The sequence below is a fragment of the Nomascus leucogenys genome, chromosome 7b (assembly GCF_006542625.1).
Source record: "Nomascus leucogenys isolate Asia chromosome 7b, Asia_NLE_v1, whole genome shotgun sequence".
Taxonomy (NCBI): domain Eukaryota; kingdom Metazoa; phylum Chordata; class Mammalia; order Primates; family Hylobatidae; genus Nomascus; species Nomascus leucogenys.
In genome coordinates this window covers 71952323-71971843 of record NC_044387.1, presented here as the reverse complement: position 1 = coordinate 71971843, position 19521 = coordinate 71952323, and the positions used below count along the sequence as shown (strand labels likewise).

At 40.9% G+C, this 19521-nt stretch overlaps 1 protein-coding gene and 1 pseudogene across 2 annotated transcripts in view; one reads left to right on the top strand and one right to left on the bottom strand.

Moving 5' to 3' along the window:
- Positions 1-19521, top strand: part of SH3D19 (SH3 domain containing 19) — a 202895-nt gene that overhangs the window by 14358 nt on the left and 169016 nt on the right. The window lies entirely within an intron of this gene.
- Positions 10218-10313, bottom strand: LOC115836142 (annotated as a pseudogene).

The following is a 19521-nucleotide window of genomic DNA, read 5'->3' as shown; positions in this document are numbered from 1 at the left end:
CTGGGCTCAAGTGATCCTACTATCTCAGCATCTCAAGAAGCTAGGACTACAGGTGCTCACCACCATGCCAAGCTAATTATTATTATAATAATTTTTTTGTAGAGATGCAGTCTCACTGTGTTGCCCAGGCTGGATTTCCTTCTTTTTAAAGGCTGAATAAAATTCCACTGTGTGTGTATACAATTGTGTGTATATGTGTATGTATACACATATACATGTATATATGTATACACACACACCACATTTTGTTTATCCATTCATTCGTCATCAGACTTAGGTTGTTTATGTATCTTGGCTATTGTGAATGATGCTGCAGTGAACATGGGAGTGCAGATGTCTCTTTGAGATAGGGATTTATTGGCCGGGCATGGTGAATCATACCTGTAATCCCAGCACTTTTGGGAGGCTGAGGTGGGTGGATCGCCTGAGGTCAGGAGTTCGAGACCAGCCTGGTTAACATGGTGAAACCCCGTCTCTACTAAAAATACAGAAATTAGCCAGGTGTTGTGGTGTGCACCTGTAGTCCCAGCTACTCAGCAGGCCAAGGCATGAGAATCACTTGAACCCAGGAGGTGGAGGTTGCAGTGAGCTGAGATCCCACCACTGCACTCCAGCCTGGGCAACAGGGTGAGAGTCTAAAAAAAAAAAAAAAAGAGAGAGAGAGAGAGAGTGAATTATTTCCTTTGGATATATACCCAGAAGTGGCATTGCTGAATGGTAGTTCTATTTTTAATTTTTTTGAGGAACCTCCATACTGTTTTCCATAATGGCTACACCAATGTATCCATCAACAACATATAAGAGTTCCCTTTTCTTCACATCCTTGCCAACACATATCTTTTGATTTTTTTTTTGTTTGTTTGGTGCAACAGGGTCTTGCTGTGTTGTCCAGGCTTGAGTGTGGTGGTGTGATCATAGCTCACTGCAGCCTTAAACCACTGGGCTCAAGCAATCCTCTTCAGCCTCCCGAGTAGCTGGGACTACAGGTGTGCACCACTAGTAATTTTTCTTTTTTTTTTTTTTTTTTTGTAAAGATAGGGTTTTGCTGTGTTAACCAGGCTGGTCTCGAACTCCTGGCCTCAAGTTATCCTCCTGCCTCAGCCTCCCAAAGTGCTGGGATTACAGGCGTGAGCCACCATACTCAGCTGACATTCTTTTTGAGACAGGGTCTTGCTCTGTCACCCAGGCTGGAGTGCAGCGGCGTCATCTCTACTCACTATAGCCTTGACCTCCTGGGCTCAAGAAATCCTCCCACCTCAGCCTTCCAGGTAGCTGGGACTACAAATATGTGCCACCATACCCAGCTAATTTTTAAATTTTTTGTAGAGACTGGGTCTCAATGTGTTGCCCAAGCTGGCCTAGAACTTCTGGACTCAAGTGATCCTCCTGCCTCGCCTCCCAAGTGCTGGGATTACAGCAGTGAGCTGTCATGCCCAGCCTCTGGCTGACTTTTAGATAATACCCATCCTAACAGGTGTGAGATGATATCTAATTGTGGTTTTGATTTACATTTCCCTCATGGTTAGTAATGAGTACCTTTTCATGTACCCATTGGGCATTTGTATACCTTTGAAAAAACATCTATTCAGATCTTTTGCCCATTTTAAAATCTGGGGTTTCTTTTGCTATTAATACGAGTTCCTAATATATTTTGGATATTAACCCCTTATCAGATACATGGTTTGCAAATATTTTCTCCCGTTCCATGAGTTTCCTTTTATTTTTTCCTTTGCTTTGCAGAAACTTTTTAGTCCCGCCATGAATTTTATACGTGGATTTTAGTCAACTCCTGATTATTTTATAGTCTAAGTAGGCTCCACATGAAGAACAGTGTAGTGAGTTATCATTGAAGTAACTGGAAAGCACTGTATATGTTCATTATGTTCTTTCAGCTTGCAAGAAACAGGCATGCTCACCTTAGTTGATGGAGGCTTATTGGAAGGATATACATGTAAGTTGAAAGACACGGAAAATATGGCCGGGCATGGTGGCTCATGCCTGTTATCCCAGTACTTTGGGAGGCCAAGGCGGATGAATCACTTGAGGTCAGGAGTTCAAGACCAGCCTGGCCAACATGGCGAAACCCCATCTCTACTAAAAATACAAAAATTAGTTGGGCATGGTGGTGTGCACCTGTAATCCCAGCTACTCGGGAGGGTGAAGCATGAGAATTGCTTGAACCCAGGAGGTGGGGGCTGCAGTGAGCCGAGATTGCACCACTGCCCTCTAGTCCCGGTGGGTGACAGAGCAAGATGTCTAAAAAAATAAAAGAAAAAAGAAAGACACAGGAAGCAGTTTCAGAAGGTATTTGAAAATGAGAGTAACTCTTAAAAACTGACAGCAAATAGCTACTCTGGAGAACATTTTTTAATAAGTTGGAATGGCTTTGTTGCTCCTTATGTTTAGTGACACTACAGTTTATTGATGTCTGCTTCCATGGCTTCTAAGGTACTAAATAATTGGCTGTCTTTTGTTTTTCTCACAGTCAGCCTCCCCAGGAAAGACTCTAAGTAGGTTGGTCAGCCACAGTTCTGCACAGGATGGCCTTTTGCAGCAGGGTTCTTATGCCCATTTACCTTAGAGGTGTATGGCAAACCCATAGAGAGCTGCCTTTTCAGACCCATCCCAGGTCCCTTTGGGGCAAGATGGCAGAGTCTTGTGGTACCCACATGGCTCACCTAGAAATGCCTGCAATTGCTTTTGTCTGATGGGACCTAGGGCCTATGGGGGGTACCTTAAGGTTTCTCAGAATGGAAAGAGGGTAAAGTTGGTAGGCTCCAGGAATAAACTGACCACTCTGACTTTCAGCAATGTGAGATTCCTGAGGGAAGAGGCTTAATTTGTTCATATCCCTCATGACTCAGAACAGTGCTTGACACGTGTGCTCAGTACATAGCTGTCAAATAGGACAGTCTTGAGTTTTTTTAAAGATGTTTTAGGCCAGGCATGGTGGCTCATGCTTGTAATCCCAGCACTTTGGGAGGCCGAGGTGGGTGGATCACTTGAGGTCAGGAGTTCAAGACCAGCCTGGCCAACATGGTGAAACCCCATCTCTACTAAAAATACAAAAATTAGCTGGGTGCAGTGGCCCGTGCCTGTAATCCCAGCTATTCGGGAGGCAGAGGCAGGAAAATCACTTGAACCCGGGAGGTGGAGGTTGCAGTGAGATCGCGCCATTGCACTCCAGCCTGGGCAGTAACAGCAAAACACTGTCTAAAAAAATAATAATAAATAAAGATGGTTTAATGTAGTCTTTATTTTTAGTTCGATTACATTTCATTCTAACTGGAACTCTTATGTACAAAAGGTTGGAAGGCAAATCCCACCTCTGCTCATGGCTCACCCTGTGGAGGGGAAACCACGCATGCTAATATGCAAAACTTCACGTTTTCCTTTTTCTTTGTTAGTCCTGAGCGCTTTAGATGTTTGCCGTTTGGTGTTAATACAACTGACCCAGGCTTTGGGCTGCTGCATAGTTCATGGATGTCAAATCCAGGCCCAAAGGCCTTCCCAACTATCCTCAGAGACAGCAAAGGGGCCTCGCAAGGCCTCGAACTCCTGAACGCGATGCCCTTCCTCAGGCCCTGCGGCCACACACCTGCCTGATGGGTCCAGCACCAGGAACTCTGGGAAGGCAGAGCCTAAGGGTTGGCGCCCAGACACGAGTGGCTTGTTGGGCTCACGAGGGCTGCGCCACCTTGGGTCCTGATTAATCTGGATTTTGAAGCTTAAGTGTAGATTTGGATATTTGGCCAAAGAAGGCTCATGTTCAGGTAAGGAGGGAGACACTAAAAAGATAGAAGTCATCGTTAGGAGTGATTGCAGCAGCTGCTGCTTTTTAAAACCCCAAACCCTGAAAATTGTAAGGAATGATGCGGGAGAGTGGATGATCAAGATATTTGAGAAGGAATCTACTGGGTTAGTGACACGGGATGCAGGGCCTCAACATGAGGGACAAGTCCAGTGTTGCTGACGTTTCATGAATTGGAAAAAGGTGGTTACCATTTGACAGCCTATTCAGGAAAGGGACAGTGACACTGAACATTGAGTATTAAGCCTTAATTACAGCGCGTTTGCTATTAGTGTTAAATTTAATGATGAGTACTTATGTAGCATTTAGAACAAACCTTTCAATAGCTCCTTGAGCACATAGATTTTGCAAACCTTGTAGAATGTAATTTGGTATTGCTCACCTCATAGGTTTCCAATGAATGTTTAATGAGGTTAATGAAGAATTGGGGTTTTAATTCGAATATTCGTTTTTCCCCTCTGTTTTAGTTGAGTCTTCAGCTTTCTTACTTATTCCTGTAGTAGACTTTTTAAAAAAGTACCAACTTTTTAGCATATCTGTATAAAATATTTATCAACCATTTATTTAAACTAAATATATGTCAGGAACTCCTGTAATTCTCCTAACAATCCTGGAAGGCAGGTTCTTTTGTCATCCTGTTCTTAAAATGAGAAAAATGACGTAAAGAGAAGTTAAGTGCAGCTGAGATTTGAATCCCTGTAGTCTTTTCTTCTTTAATTTTTAAATGTACATACAGTAAAATCGGCTTCTTTTTGGTGAACAGTTCTATGAATTTTATTACACATGTAGTTTCTTGTGGCAACTACCATAGTCGCCGTACAGAACAGTTCCATCACTTGGAAATTCCCTGTGCTGCCTTTGTAGTCAGACCTTCTCTACATGCCTTTCCATTGGCAACCAATGATCTGCTCCCTGTCTCTATAATTTTGCCTTTCCTAGAATAGTAAATAAATGAATTCATAAAGTATTAATATATAACCTCTGAGACTGGCTTCTTTTACTCAGGAGAATGCCTTGGACATTCATTCATTTTGTTACTATATCAATAGTTTGATCCGTTTTACTGCTGAGTAGTAGTCTATTGTGTGAGTGTACCAGTTTGTTTATGCTGGTATGCAATATCCTGATAAAGGATATTTAGATTGTTTTCAGTGTTTGATGATTATGAATAAGCTGCTATAAGCATTTGTGTACAGGTTTGCTGGGTCATATGGTAAATATGCATTTATCTTTATAATAAATTTCCAAACTGTTCCAGAGTGGCTATCCTGTTATGTGTTATCACCAGCAATGTATGAGAGTTCTCATTTTTCTGCATTCTCACCAGCACTTGATGCTGCTAGATTTTTCTAGTTTTTGTTTATAGGTTTGTTTTTAGCCATTTTAATAGAGGTATAGTGATATTTCATTGTAATTTTAATTTGCATTTTCCTTTTGGCTAATGATATTGACCATCTATTCATATGGTTAATTGCCATCCATATGTCATTTTTGGGGAAGAATGTTCAAATCTTTGCACATTTAAAAATTGAGTTGTTTAAATATGTTCAAAGAACTAAAGACACTGTTAAACAGAATAAAAAGATAAGCTACAGACTAGGAGAAAATATTTTCAAATCATATATCCAACAAAAGATTTGAATGTAGAATACGTAAAGAGCTCCCCAAACAACAGTACAGAAGTATAAAGTCTTTGTCTAGTAAATCCAGCATCTGGGCTTCCTCAGAAAGAACAGTTTGTATTGATTACTATTTTTTCTGTGTATGGGCCATATTTCTCATTTCTTTGCATACCTTGTATTTACAAGTTGAAAACTGAATATTTTGAATATTATAATGTAACAGCTCTGGAAATCAGATTCTTCTCCCTCCCCAGGGTTTGTTATTGCTGCTTGTTATGGTTGTTGTTGTTGTTTGTTTAGTGACTTCTCTGAACTAATTTTGTAAATCCTATATTCTTTGTCATGCATGACACTGAAGTTTCAGTTTCATTAGCTTAGTGGTCAGCTAGTGATTGGGCAGAGGTTTTTGTTTTGTTTTGTTTTATGCCTAGAACCAAAAAGAACCTCCCAGCTTATGCAGATGGGCTCTGTTGTGTTTTGACACACCTTCAGTACCCAGACAGGCAGTTTACAACTCTGCTTTGCCTTTACTTCTGTGTGCATATTCTGACACTCAGCCAGAGGTGGCAGCTTAGGGCCTTCTCAGGTCTTTTCTGAGAATATGCCCATCCTGGTAATACAGTTGGCCTTCTAGATTCCCAGGAATATGTGGGAGCTATTCGAAGCCTGTATTCCTCCAACCGTCTCATTCTCTAGCCTATCTTCCCAACCTTTTTGGTTAGCTTATTGTTTGCCCCAACTGTTAACCTTCGTGCAGCAGCAACTAATATATTTATTTGCTTGTCAGTGTTTTCAGCAAGTGCCCTCTAGCTAGCCACTTTTGCACTGATAGTTCCAAATTAGGTAAGGTAAAAGAAAGTCTTCTCCAGGGAGAAACCAGACAGGTCAAGACAAATTACTACAGTTCTTTGTGAATAAGGTTCGTTTTGTACCCTCTGGTTCTGATATTGGTACCAGGAATGCAGGTTGACATTTTTAAGGTTCCCACTGAGCTGGGAAGAGAGAAGGGACCAGGGTAAGTTAAAAATGCCACAAAGCTCAATATTCTAACCAAAATCCAGCTAGTTTTCTGGATTCAGTGTTTCATTAGTTGCTACAAGCTTTTGGTTAGTTTCTAGAGTTCTGAAAAGTTGATTCTGCCAGTTTCCCTATCAGGTTTTTATTGCTTTTATGGAGGGATAGACTTTTGGAGCTCTTAACTCTGCCATTTTTTCTGATGTCACTCAGATATGTCAAATATGGCTTAAAGAAAAAAACTGATTAAGATAATCAGAGCTGGGTTGGGTAGTATGTACCTCTAGTCCCAGCTACTCAGGATGCTGAAATGAGAAGATTGCTTGAGCCTACGAGTTTGAATCCAGCCTGGGCAACAGAGCGAGACCCTATCTCTTAAAAAAAAAAAAAAAATCTGTTTTTATGAGTAAACCAGCCCAAGTTTAAAAAAAAAAATGAGAGTGCGAGAGAAGGTAGGGATACTCTTAACCCATTTTTAAGTTTTTCTACATTCTACAGTAGCATTATCAAAGTGTTTTTATAAAGAGGAGCCTCACTCAGCTGGTTACAATGCTGGGCTCAAACCCCTCGTTCAGACCCTGAATGGGCAGCTTGCTTTTCTCATTTCTAGGCCATATACCACCCCAAACCCCTTTGTTACTTTTCAAAATATGATATCCAAGGGATATCTGGCCAGGGGAACTCTATATTCCTCTTTGTTGTTGAAGTGGCTCAGAGGAAGTAGCTTTACTGCACCGTTCTGAACAAATCAGTCATGTTAAAAGATAATGTATGGCTAATACTCTGGGGAGTGGAATCGAGGAGGGCCTGGAGTGTGTCACTTTATACTTCTGTATTGTTTCAGTTACTTACAATGAATGTTTATTACTTTCGAAATTAAAGAAAAATAAATTTAAAATACTGTGAGAAATAATTGGCTACTGGTCCAGTATATTTCTTGCTCATATTATGGTATTTTTAAAAACCTGTTTTTCCCTAAAATGAATTACTGTAATGATCATAGCAAATGCCATCCTGTTAATAAAAGAAATGATTGATAAACTATTCAAGAAAATGGTGGTTGGAAGGAGTATATAATTGTGTTTCCTCTGAAGATCATTTTTCAAAACACTGGCTAATTTATCGTTTGTTACCTGTTTGGTCTCGTGACATTTACTTCTTTTCATGAAAGCTGTAATCACCCGAAAAGCAAATCCTTATTTATAACCAAATTGTTGAAAGCTGTTTAACATAATCAAAACCTATCTTTAGCATTCCCTGCTTTATTTATTGTGTGTATTTCATCTCCATCTTGTGACCCAACAGAACATGTTCTAGAGGACTAGATTCAGAAGACATGCATTCTTTTTTTTTCTTTTTTTTTTTTTATACTTTAAGTTCTGGGGTACATGTGCACTACATGCAGGTTTGTTATCTGTGTATACATATGCCATGTTGGTGTGCTGCACCCGTTAACTCGTCATTTACATTAGGTATATCTCCTAATGCTATCCCTCCCCCCTCCCCCCACCCCACTACAGGCCCCGGTGTGTGATGTTCCCCCCCCGTGTCCAAGTGTTCTCATTGTTCAGTTCCCACCTATGAACATGTGGTATTTGGTTTTCAGAAGACCTGCATTCTAACGCTCAACCTCCCACTAGCCTGCTGTATGACCTTGATTTAATCTCTCAGATTCTTCATTGACAGTATGAAAGATTTAGACCCAGAGCCCAGGCTCACTGACTGTTTTTGTGAATAAAGTTTTATTGTCTGCAGCTGCTTTTGTCCTACATCTGCAGAGTTGAGTCATTGCAACAAAGTCCACGTGGTCTGCAAGCCTAAAATACTTACTATCTCACTCTTTACAGAAAAAGTTTGCTAACTCCTATCAAGTTTCTTTTCAGGTTCAAAATTCTTTGTTCTAGTTTTGGAATACTTGGGCCAACTATTTTTTTCATCAGGTTTCTTCTTAGCAAATCACCAGAAAAATTTGACTTGAAGAGGGGAAACACCAATAAGTCATACATTCTTATTTGTTAGACACCAGTACCTGTCATATTTTGGTGTTAATGCTGTGGTTACAAACAACCTCTAGAGCTCAGTATCGTGTAACAGTTACATTCAACTGGTGAGATGTAGCTCAGCCTCACCTGTGGTGCTCATTCTGGGATCCTGGCCGAAGGAGCAATCCCTATCTGGGAAAAAGATAGCAAAGCATGTACCAGTGTTTATAATGGTGCTCAGAAGTGGCATGTATCCCTTCTACTCACTTCTTTGGCTAACCTGACATTAATGGTGTGGGGGTCCTGCAAGTTACATGGTACCTTGAGTGGCTGGATAATCTTTTTACACAGAGGGCAGTGAATCATTGGGAACAACAAAGTCATCTACCACAGCCTTCTTAAGGGCTTGCTAGTTTGAGCAGACCAAAACTCATGGCAAAAAACTTGGTTTTGGACCTCTTTGTGTGTTATACTTCATAAACTCCTTGCAAATAATAGTCACTAGCAATTAGCCCAGGAGCTTTTGGAATATATTGTAGTTCTCTCAATTTGTTTATTTAATGCTCAATGTAAGAATGTAATGTGCCTTTGGGTTTCCTTTTTGTAGAGTCTTGATGTCTTTAACTTATTATATTGGTCCATTCTCACCCTGTTATACAGAAATAACTGAAACTGGGTAATTTCTTTTAAAAAGAGGTTTAATTGGTTCATGATTCTGCAGGCTGTACCGGAAGCATGGCTGGGGTGGCCTCAGGGAGGTTTTGATCATGGCAGAAGGCGAAGTTGGGAAGCAGGCACATCTTCACATGGCCAGAGCAAGAGGAAGAGAGAGAGCGGGGAGTGCCACACACCTTTAAAACAAGCAGATCTCTGGCCAGGCGGGGTGGCTCACGCTTGTAATCCCAGCACTTTGGGAGGCCGAGGCGGGCGGATCACCTGAGGTTGGGAGTTGGTGATGAGCCTGACCAACATGGAAAAATCCTGTCTCTACTAAAAATACAAAATTAGCCGGGTGTGATGGCACATGTGTGTAATTCCAGTCACTCGGGAGGCTGAGGCAGGAGAATCGCTTGAACCTGGGAGGTGGAGGTTGTGGTGAGCCGAGATTGCGCCACTGCACTCCAGCCTGGGCAACAAGAGCAAAACTCTGTCTTAAATAAATAAATAAATAAATAAAAACAAGCAGATCTCATGAGAACTCTGTTGTGAGAACAGCTCCAATGGGGGATGGTGTTAAACCATGGAGAAGCTACTCCCATGATCCAATCAGCCCCCATCAGGCCCCATTTCCAACTTGAGGATTACAATTTGACATGAGATTTGGGTGGGGACACAGATCCAAACCATATCACTTACATTTCTTACCTCTAACCTATTTCTCTGCCAGGGTTCTATACCTCATTGAATGACAGACACCACTCAAGTTGCCCAAGCCAGAAAGCTGGGTGAAGTACTTCTTCCCTCACCACAATTGCCTACATATAGTCGGTCAATTACCAGATTCTATTAAATCTATCTCTGATGTAGGTCCTGATTCTGTCTACTTGTCTCCATCTTCATTGCCACTGTCCTGTTCCAGGTACCTCTGGCTGTTTGCAACAGACTTCAAACTGGCCATTCTGTGTCCTGACTTGTTTCTCTAATCCATTCTGTATACAACCACCAAAGCAATTTTTATAAAACACAAACTGATCATGTTATTTCTTTGAATTAAAACATTTCAGTGGTTTGTACATTATACCCCCACCTAAAAGCTCAAATTTCTTAACATGGCCATACACCTTAAAAAAAGAAATGGAATGCTTGATTAATTTGCATGTCACCCTTACCATGCTAATCTCGGTATCTTTCCAACTTTAGTATATGTGTTGCTGACATGAGCACATGGCCATACTACCTTTTGTTCCCTTTATTTTTTTTTAGTATTCCTAGTTCTGTCCATTTACACTCAGCTTACATGGCTTTAAAAATATAATCTTCTAGAAATTTTTTCCCTAGAGCATATTTTATGAACTCAGTATTTGCTAAATGTTTTTTCATTTGTAGAGACTCAAACACTTGATTAAAAAAAAATTGTGCAAAGCTGATGCGTATAGTATCACCCATAGTCCAATGCACAGTGCTCCCATCCTGCTGCTCTATAGGTTGTTCCTTCTCAGAAGGGCTTACCAGTGGGCTGTAAAGAAAGCTAGGTTGACATTTTTTTTTCTTTTTTTTGAGATAGAGTTTCACTCTTGTTGCCCAGGCTGGAGTGCGATAGCATGATGTCGGCTCACCGCAACCTCCGCCTCCTGGGTTCAAGCAATTCTCCTGCCTCAGCGTCCTGAATAGCTGGGATTACAGGCATGCACCACCATGCCTGGCTAATTTTGTATTTTTAGTAGACATAGGGTTTCTCCATGTTGGTCAGGCTGGTCTCGAACTCCCGACCTCAGGTGATCGGCCTCCCAAAGTGCTGGGATTACAGGCGTGAGCCACCACACCCGGCCGACATTGGTTTTATTTCTTTTTCTGCAATCTGTTTTTAGAAGTTTAATGTAGGCTTATTTTGGAACTAGTTGTTTATTGGACCTCTTTAAATGGGTTAACATATTTTTCCTTGTATGACACTTAGCAGCCTCTGGATAAAAAGAATGTGAGACACAAATGCATTTTTTTTCTTGTTTATGGTACTGTCTCCTTGAGGTCTTTCACATTAGCCCTCTGTTTCAGAAATAAAAATAACTTCATTGAACTCATAAGGGAATAGGAGATTTGTCCTAAAATCCAAATACTTGGCTTTGAAGATGCTACAGTGATTTTAATTTTTTTTTTTTTTTTTGAGACGGAGTTTCGCTCTTGATGTCCAGGCTGGAGTGCAGTGGCGCCATCTCGGCTCACTGCAACCTCTGCCTCCCACGTTCAAGCGATTCTCCTGTCTCAGCCTTCCAAGTAGCTGGGATTACAGGCATGCGCCACCACGCCAGGCTAATTTTGTATTTTTAATGGAGACAGGGTTTCTCCATGTTGGTCAGGCTAGTCTCGAACTCCCGACCTCAGGTGATCCGCCCACCTTGGCCTCCCAAAGTGCCGGGATTACAGGTGTGAGCCACTGCGCCCAGCCATGGTTTTAATTTTTTAAGGCCACAATGTTTTCATTATTTAAAATTTGTTGATACAGATTTCTTTGATCAACCAATTGCTATTTTTTGTTTTTAATCTAACCTAGTAATATCGAATTTTTAATAAAATTAATCAAATCTCTGAACTCTGAAGCTTTGCAGTAGTTGCAACCACAGCTTTCTGTTATCATAAACTAATTTTAAAAAGCAAGCTTAATTTTAACAAGCAAGATTTTAAACATTTAAAAAGGAATCAGTGGCATATTGACCATGACCAAATCCTTAACTATGAGGAGAAAGGTTAGAGGGTGATGGTGAGGAACACTACGGTTATGTGGGGGATTTGAACTTTTTATGTAAGGTATTTCTGTGATGTTTTGTTTTCTGTTTTAATAAGTAGAAGTGGAAAAGGGGTTTTTAAGTTTTTTGAAGTGAAATGATATTCAGTTTCTTCCTCCGTAGGGAGGCAGCAATCTTACTGGGGTTAGAATAGGCTGTTTTGTGATTATATATAATATTCTGGGAGTTCTATGAATATAGGGAATTCTTGAACATCTTGGAATTATATGAAAAAATATTGTAAATGTGCATGAGTGCTTTCTTGGATGCAGTGTTAAAGGTGATGTGGAGAAGAGGGTCCATGATTCAAACAGATTCTTAGGCTTTTATTTCTCTAGTCCTGCTGTCTCTTCTGAACTCTAGACTGCCTATTCAGCATCTTTACTTGGATATCTAATAGGCCTCTCAAATCTAAAATGTCTGTGTTTAGTTTCCTATTGCTGTTTTAACAAATTAGCTACAAATTTAGTGGCTTAAAACAACATGAATTTGGCTGGGCACGGTGGCTCACGCCTGTAATCCCAGCACTTGGGGAGGCTGAGGCGGGAGGATCACGAGATCAGGAGATTGAGACCATCCTAGCCAACACGGTGAAACTTCCTCTCTACTAAAAATACAAAAATTAGCTGGGCATGGTGGCGGGCACCTGTAGTCCCAGCTACTCAGGAGGCTGAGGCAGAAGAATCTCTTGAACCCAGGAGGCGGAGGTTGCAGTGTGCCGAGCTACACTCCAGCCTGGCGACAGAGCGAGACTCCGTCTCAAAAAAAAAAAAAAAGAATTTATTATTCTGTAATTCTGGAGGTCTAAAGTCTGAAATCAGTTTCACTGAGCTAAAATCAAGGTACTGGCAGGGCTGCATTCCATCTGTAGACTCTAGGGGAGAATCCCGTTTTTGTGTTTTCTAGCTCCTAGAGGCCACGTGTATTGCCTGGCTCATGGCCCCTTGCTCTATCTTCAAACCCAACAGTGTAGCATCTTCATTCCTCTCTTCTTTCTGCTTCCATCCTTCTGTCTTCTGCATACTCTCATTAGTATCCCTGACCCTGATCCTCCTATCTTACTCTTATAAGAAGCCATACGATGGATTACATTGGTCCCATCAGATAATACAGATAATGTCTTCATCTCAGGATACTTAATCATATGTGCAAAATCCCCTTTACTACGTGTAGTAACATATTCACAGATTCTGGGGATCAGGACATGGACATCCTTAGAGGGGCCATTGTTTAGCTTACCATTTGATTTCTTTGCTTGGCAAATCTATTCTTCCTCTAGCCTTCCTCATTTTATTTAATGGTACAACATTCTCAGGCCAGTAACCTATGGTCATTCTTGATTTCTCTTTGTCTTTATTTTTTCCTTCTACCATCTGCATCCAATTCATTAAATTACATCCAAATCCAAACAATATGTTATTTGCTTCTACTACCCAATTGTCTCTAGATTTGTCGTCTTCTCACTAATTTTCACTAAAAGCAGAGTAGCATTAGCATTCTGGAGCCATAGGCCCTCATCCTATCCTATTCTTTTCACTCCTTGGTGTTCAGAGATAAGTATACTACAAGGCTATGTGGGCTAAGTGTCATAAGAATGGTACACAAAGTGCCGCAGGACTAGATTCCAATTACTTTATCCAACTACATGGAGATGGAAAGTGAAGGCTTACATAGTAGTAGACAGTGGAGAGAATTTAAGTTGGTTGAGGATAATTATCCTGGAAGGCAAATAGAATTTCCATTAAAGATTTCTATCTTTTTTATTCTTCAGACAGTGAATGTTTCTTCTCAATTATTAATAGCAGAGAATACATTAATCTGATTTCTGATTATCTTGAATGACTCCTCCCCTTCCTCCATTTCCTGAAGCAATATATTTTAAAAAGTTATCAGGGAGCTGATTTCTAGCGTGTGGATAAACTATACATAGTTGGGTGGGGAGAGTGAAGTGAAACATCTGAAAAGATAAAACATTCACTGTCGAAATAATATCAAAATATAGCTTCGACATTTTCTGAATATTTTTCTGAATCCTTTTTCTGTAATGTCCTCACATTTTTGGGATAACATTACAGTTTAGTAGAATATAGGGAAAAAATGGGTCATTACTTGAACTAGTCTATTGTAAAAAGATCTGGAAATAACTAAATTTACAAATCTTCCCCACGTTTAGGAAAAAAATTGCTCATAGGATTTTTAGCAAACTTTATTTGTTAAATTTCACCTTAATTAAAATTCCTCAAGATGTGTGAAATGAAAATTGAAGCATATTAAAATCAGATATTCCACAGAATAAAATATTCTGCAAATTTATATTCATTTTTAACGCAGAAATGCTGTATTGAGCCCCATAAAAGTAAAGATGCCCGTATTATTTCCTCCTCGTTTGTGGTGCTACTGATTAAATTAGTTACCAATAAGTACTTAATAATTTTGTGAATGCAAATGTTTATTGTGTATTTATTATTTTCTGCAGGGGACAGGCTCTAAGTGTACACTGGGTGGCCCCCTGCCAACTCCAAGTAGCTCCCTCCCCCACACAAATGTTTATTGATCTTTTTCCCTCCAGTAGTATGTTACCAGGTGCTGTATCTCATGTTTGGGGTTGAACTTTTCATTTTATGTCTTAGCAATTGAAACAGAAAATGTATATAGGTAGTTTGAGCTTTTCTTTGAAATAGAATCACAGAAATTGTTTAGATCTGTGAAGAGCCCTAAATATATTACAAATGAGGAATTATTTGTATACTTTAAGCAGGAGAGAAACTCCCTGTTCATGTTTTAAAAATAACTTCAATGAGTTATAAATCGCATACCATACAGTTTACCTATTCCCTGTTAATTTTTTTAAATTCTCTTTTTTTCCCTATTACTCTTAAAAACCATTTTCTTTCTTTCTTTCTTTCTTTTTTTTTTTTTTTTTTTTTTTTTGAGACGGAGCCTTGCTCTGTCACCAGGCTGGAGTGTAGTGGTACGATCTTGGCTCACTGCAACCTCCACCTCCTGGCTCCTGGGTTCAAGTGATTCCCCTGCCTTAGCCTCCTGAGTAGCTGGGACTACAGGCGCATGCCATCATGCCTGGCTAATTTTTTGTGTTTTAGTAGAGACAGGGTTTCACCATGTTGGCCAGGATGGTCTTGATCTCCTGAATTCGTGATCTGCCAGCCTCAGCCTCCCAGGCTGGGATTATAGGCATAAGCCACCGCCTAAAAACCATTTTCTAGGGTTCTTTTAATGTGTTTTTTAGATATTCACTGCCTCCTTTTCTAATCAGTGGGCAGAAATAAGTGGGTTGAGGTATCAAAAGAAAGGTATTCCAGGTGTAGAGGACAGAGGAAATAAAGCCTTGAGGTGGAAATGGGATGAAGAAATGAGAACACTTGTCTGGATAAGAAGAAAACAAACAGGAAGTGGGTTAGTTGTCTTGGTGATGAATTCCGAAGTCAGTGGTAAGAAACTTGGGCTGTACCTTTCTCAAGTCACTTGGTAAGTGGGGCCTTACTCTAAGGACAGTGCAGATAAAGAATAGGGGATGATGATAAGACAGCACATAGCCTCATGTGGAAGCTCACTGATATTCAGGATATAGCAGTCCTTGTTTTACTCAGCTCTACTTCAGTGCCTTGGTGTCTGATTCTTTCTCTCTGCTTTTTGTTCTGACTCTGCTACCATCTGACTGCCCTCTTTGCCATCCTGGCCCCCTCCTGGCCTCTGCATATTCCTGTGAGCAGTGGTGTGGGATTCTCTGCTCTTCTGTTCTTTCATCATTCCCTTGCTCTCACTTCACCAGTGGCTTCTCATGTCACTGATAATGAAATTCAGAGTCCTTAATGAGGCCTAGTAGCTTCTGCAGGACCTGGCCCCCCTGCTGCCTTTCTTTCTGGTCTCAGTTCATATGCCTTTCCACCTTTGCTCACAGTGTCCCAGCCACATTGACCGGCCTGTTCTTCCTCACACCCACCTAACCTCAGAACCTTTGTACTCGCTGTTCACTTGACCGCACCTTCTCTCCTTCATTTAGTCCTTGCTTCCCTCCTTTGTTTAGGCATCTATCAAATGTCACCTCCTCAGAGAACCTTCCCTGACCACCCTGTCTAAGGTGGGATTTCCCATCCTGATACTCTTATCTGCTTCTTCTATTTTATTATCAGGCTTTCTTGTACATGGTATTATTATAATATGAATTTATTTTGCATTTGGTTATTGTCTGTCTTCCACTGCAATGTAAACTACTTGAAGCCCAGCTTGATTTGTATATTTACTGTAGTGTCCTCCATGCCTAGAATGGTACCTGGTACATGGTGGGCACTTAATACTGTTGAATGCACGTAGACATACTATACGACTGACATTTGGACTTCTCCAGAGGAAGGTCTGTTGTGTTGTCCAATACTGAGTGCATCTGTTGGGTAAGATGCTGGGCTAACTGCCCCACCATCCCCTGGGCAACTGTTATGTTAGGTGCCTACCCTTGGTGCATCCACCCAGTAGTGATGAAGATAGTGAGATCATATGTCCTATTCTCTTGATATTCCTTTCTTTGCACTTGCATGGCCTGGTCCCTCCAAAACCTTTTAAGTTTCAGCTCCTTGTTGATGAGAAAAATGTTGCCAGATCCTATGCTGTGGAACAGTTACTTCCAATTTCAAACTAAACAGTGAGAGGAATGATAGGAAGTAATATTTTGGCTTTCTTGATCTTTATGTCCCCTTGCTGTGTCATCCTGGCCCACATACTTGTGTGCTTTCTCTTTGTTCCTCCCTGGTTCTTGATTATAGTCTCTTTTCTCTTTGCAGTCTGTCTTTGCCCCTCCTTTCTTTCTCTCTTTTTCTTTCCTCTCAGCTGCCATTTTGCTTTGCCCTCTGCATCATTCCAGATCCTGTTTAGCTTGAGTTCTTGCCTCTGAGAAACCTTTCAGTTTACCTACTTTGTATAACTTTTTCTGTCCTTTGTTCCGTATGGCTGGAGAGGCCTGAGGAAGAGAATTGCATTGGAACATTTTTTTCGTCCTTCATCCTTGTATTTAACTGATATTTGAAAACCTACTTTGTGCGAAACATTGTGTCAGGTTCTGGGCTACCTCCATAAACAATATCCAGGTTCTCACAGTACAGTTAGGGAGACAAATAAGCTGAATGGATGATTATTACTCATTCATTTTTTTCAACAAATTATTGAGACTAGGATACAGTGGTGGATAAAAACAAAAATTCTTACATGGACTTACAGTTTGATAAGGTAGGCATATGTTAATTAGACAACTACATAAATGAATGTTCAATTATAGCTGTGTTGAGTTCTATAAAGGAGGGCTCCATAGTGCTATGAGAATTAGGAGGACCTGTCCTGGTTAGGAGAGATGGGGATAGCTTCCTTGAGGACGTGAAGGGTAAATTGAGATCTGAAGGCACAGTAAGAATTAACTAGACAAGGGCAGCGGGGGAGAGGGAATAGTAGATGCAAAAGTCTGGTGCTGAAAGGGTGCTTAGAACGTTCGAAGAAGTTTAAGCATAGAGAATAGGCTGGAAGGTGAGCCAAATGAGGCTGAAGAGACAGGCTGGGGTCAGATTGGCCGGACTTTGTAGGCCACAATAAGGGATTTGGTCCTTACTCTGTGAGCAGCAGGAGGATGCCTTTGAAGTGCTATAAGCAGAGGGAAAAGAGGAGCAGTATAAAAAATACTTTTATTTTTAAAACACTAATCTGAATGCTGTGGAGGAGAATAAATGGAGTTGGGTGTAAATGGAAGGCATGAGAAAGGATGTGGAAATGCTAGTTAGGAGGCTGTAATGGCAATCCAGATGCTACTAACCCAGGTGGGGTTAAGGGTTAGCAAGAATTTTAAGTTTCCAAATCTACTCCTACTTTTTTTTTTTTTGGAGACGGAGTCTCGCTCTGTCGCCCAGGATGGAGTGCAGTGGCACAATCTGGGCTCACAGCAAGCTCCGCCTCCCAGGTTCACACCATTCTCCTGCCTCAGCCTCCCGAGTAGCTGGGACTACAGGTGCCTGCCACCACGCCTGGCTAATTTTTTTTGTATTTTTAGTAGAGATGGGGTTTCACCGTGTTAGCCAGGATGGTCTCAATCTCCTGACCTCATGATCTGCCCGCCTTGGCCTCCGAAAGTGCTGGGATTACAGGCATGAGCCACCACACCTGGCCAATCTACCCTTACTTTCTATTAAATACATTTCCATTAAGTGTACTTTATATTAATTTTATTTTATTTTGAGATAGAGTCTGGCTCTCTCGCCCAGGCTGGAGTGCAGTGATGGGATCTCGGCTCACTGCAACCTCCAACTCCTGAGTTCAAGCGATTCTCCTGCCTCAGCCTCCCGAGTAGCTGGAATTACAGGCACCTGCCCCCATGCCTGGCTAATTTTTGTATTTTTAGTAGAGACAGGGTTTCACCTTGTTAGTCAGGCTGCTCTCGAACTCCTGACCTTAAGTGATCCACCCTCCTTGGCCTCCCAAAGTGCTGGGATTACAGGCGTGAGCCACCTGTAGTTTAAAGCTTAAAGTAAGCCAAAATGTACTTACTTTAAGTCAACTTTCAGAAACAAATTTTTTTTATAAAAGGATCCATATCTTGTAAAAGACACAGATGCAACAAAACTTAAGTTCATTTAAATGAGAAATAAAGGATGACTTAAAGAAGTATGAATGGAATTATACCAGAAAATCTGTGGTGAAGAAAATGATTGTAATTGAGTTCAAAAGTTAGCTCTGAGTTTCTGGCAGCCTAGTATAGAAGGGACTATGATAGGTCATGTGATTGTTTAACAAAGGAAGCATGGGATATAATGCTCTTTTCTATAATCTCCTTTGTTCTAAATATTGAAAGTGTTTTTTCATAGATGTGAAGTTAAACCACTTAGATCGGTCCAGATTGTTGAAACCCAAGACCTCAGCTCTTGAGATCATAGCATGAATCCATTGTTGGTAGTAGATCACACTGGTATTTTAAAAAGTAAAAACTTCAGAAAAATATAGGGCTGAACTACATATATGCATTTCCTTCCTTCTTTTCTTTTCGTTTTCTTTTAAAGACAGGGTCTTGCTCTGTTGCCCAGTCTGGAGTGCAGTGATATGATCATAGCTCAGTGCAGCCTCGAACTCCTGGTCTCAAGCTATCCTTCCGCCTCAGCTTCCCGAGTAGCTGAGACCACAGGCACATGCCACCATTCTTGGCTAATTTCGTATTTCTTTTGTAGAGACAGGGGCTGTGTTGCCCAAGCTGGTCTCCATCCCCTGGCCTCAAGTGATCCTTGACCTCCCAAAGTGTTGGGATTACAGGTGTGAGCCAACATGCCTGACCCATGTTTGCATCTCTCTTTTTTTTCTTCTTTTTTTTACTGCTCCTTATGGAGCAGGGCTAGCTAATCCGTAGGCAGTGTGCTCGGAGTTGGCTTGATATGAATTTTTTGTCAGCCCTCTTATTACAGTTGAGGAGTAAAGGAGGGGTTAGAAGGGAAGTTAAAGATAGTAGAGAAGGTGAGAAATAATAAACTAGAATCCCATGATGCAACTCATGGGCATGAGGTAGACCCTTATTATTTTTTCCTGTGTCATCACAGATACTTGCCTGCCTCTGTAGTAGCTATTTAATTTGTGTCTACAAATGCTTATTCATAGAGGACATCCTTCCTGCC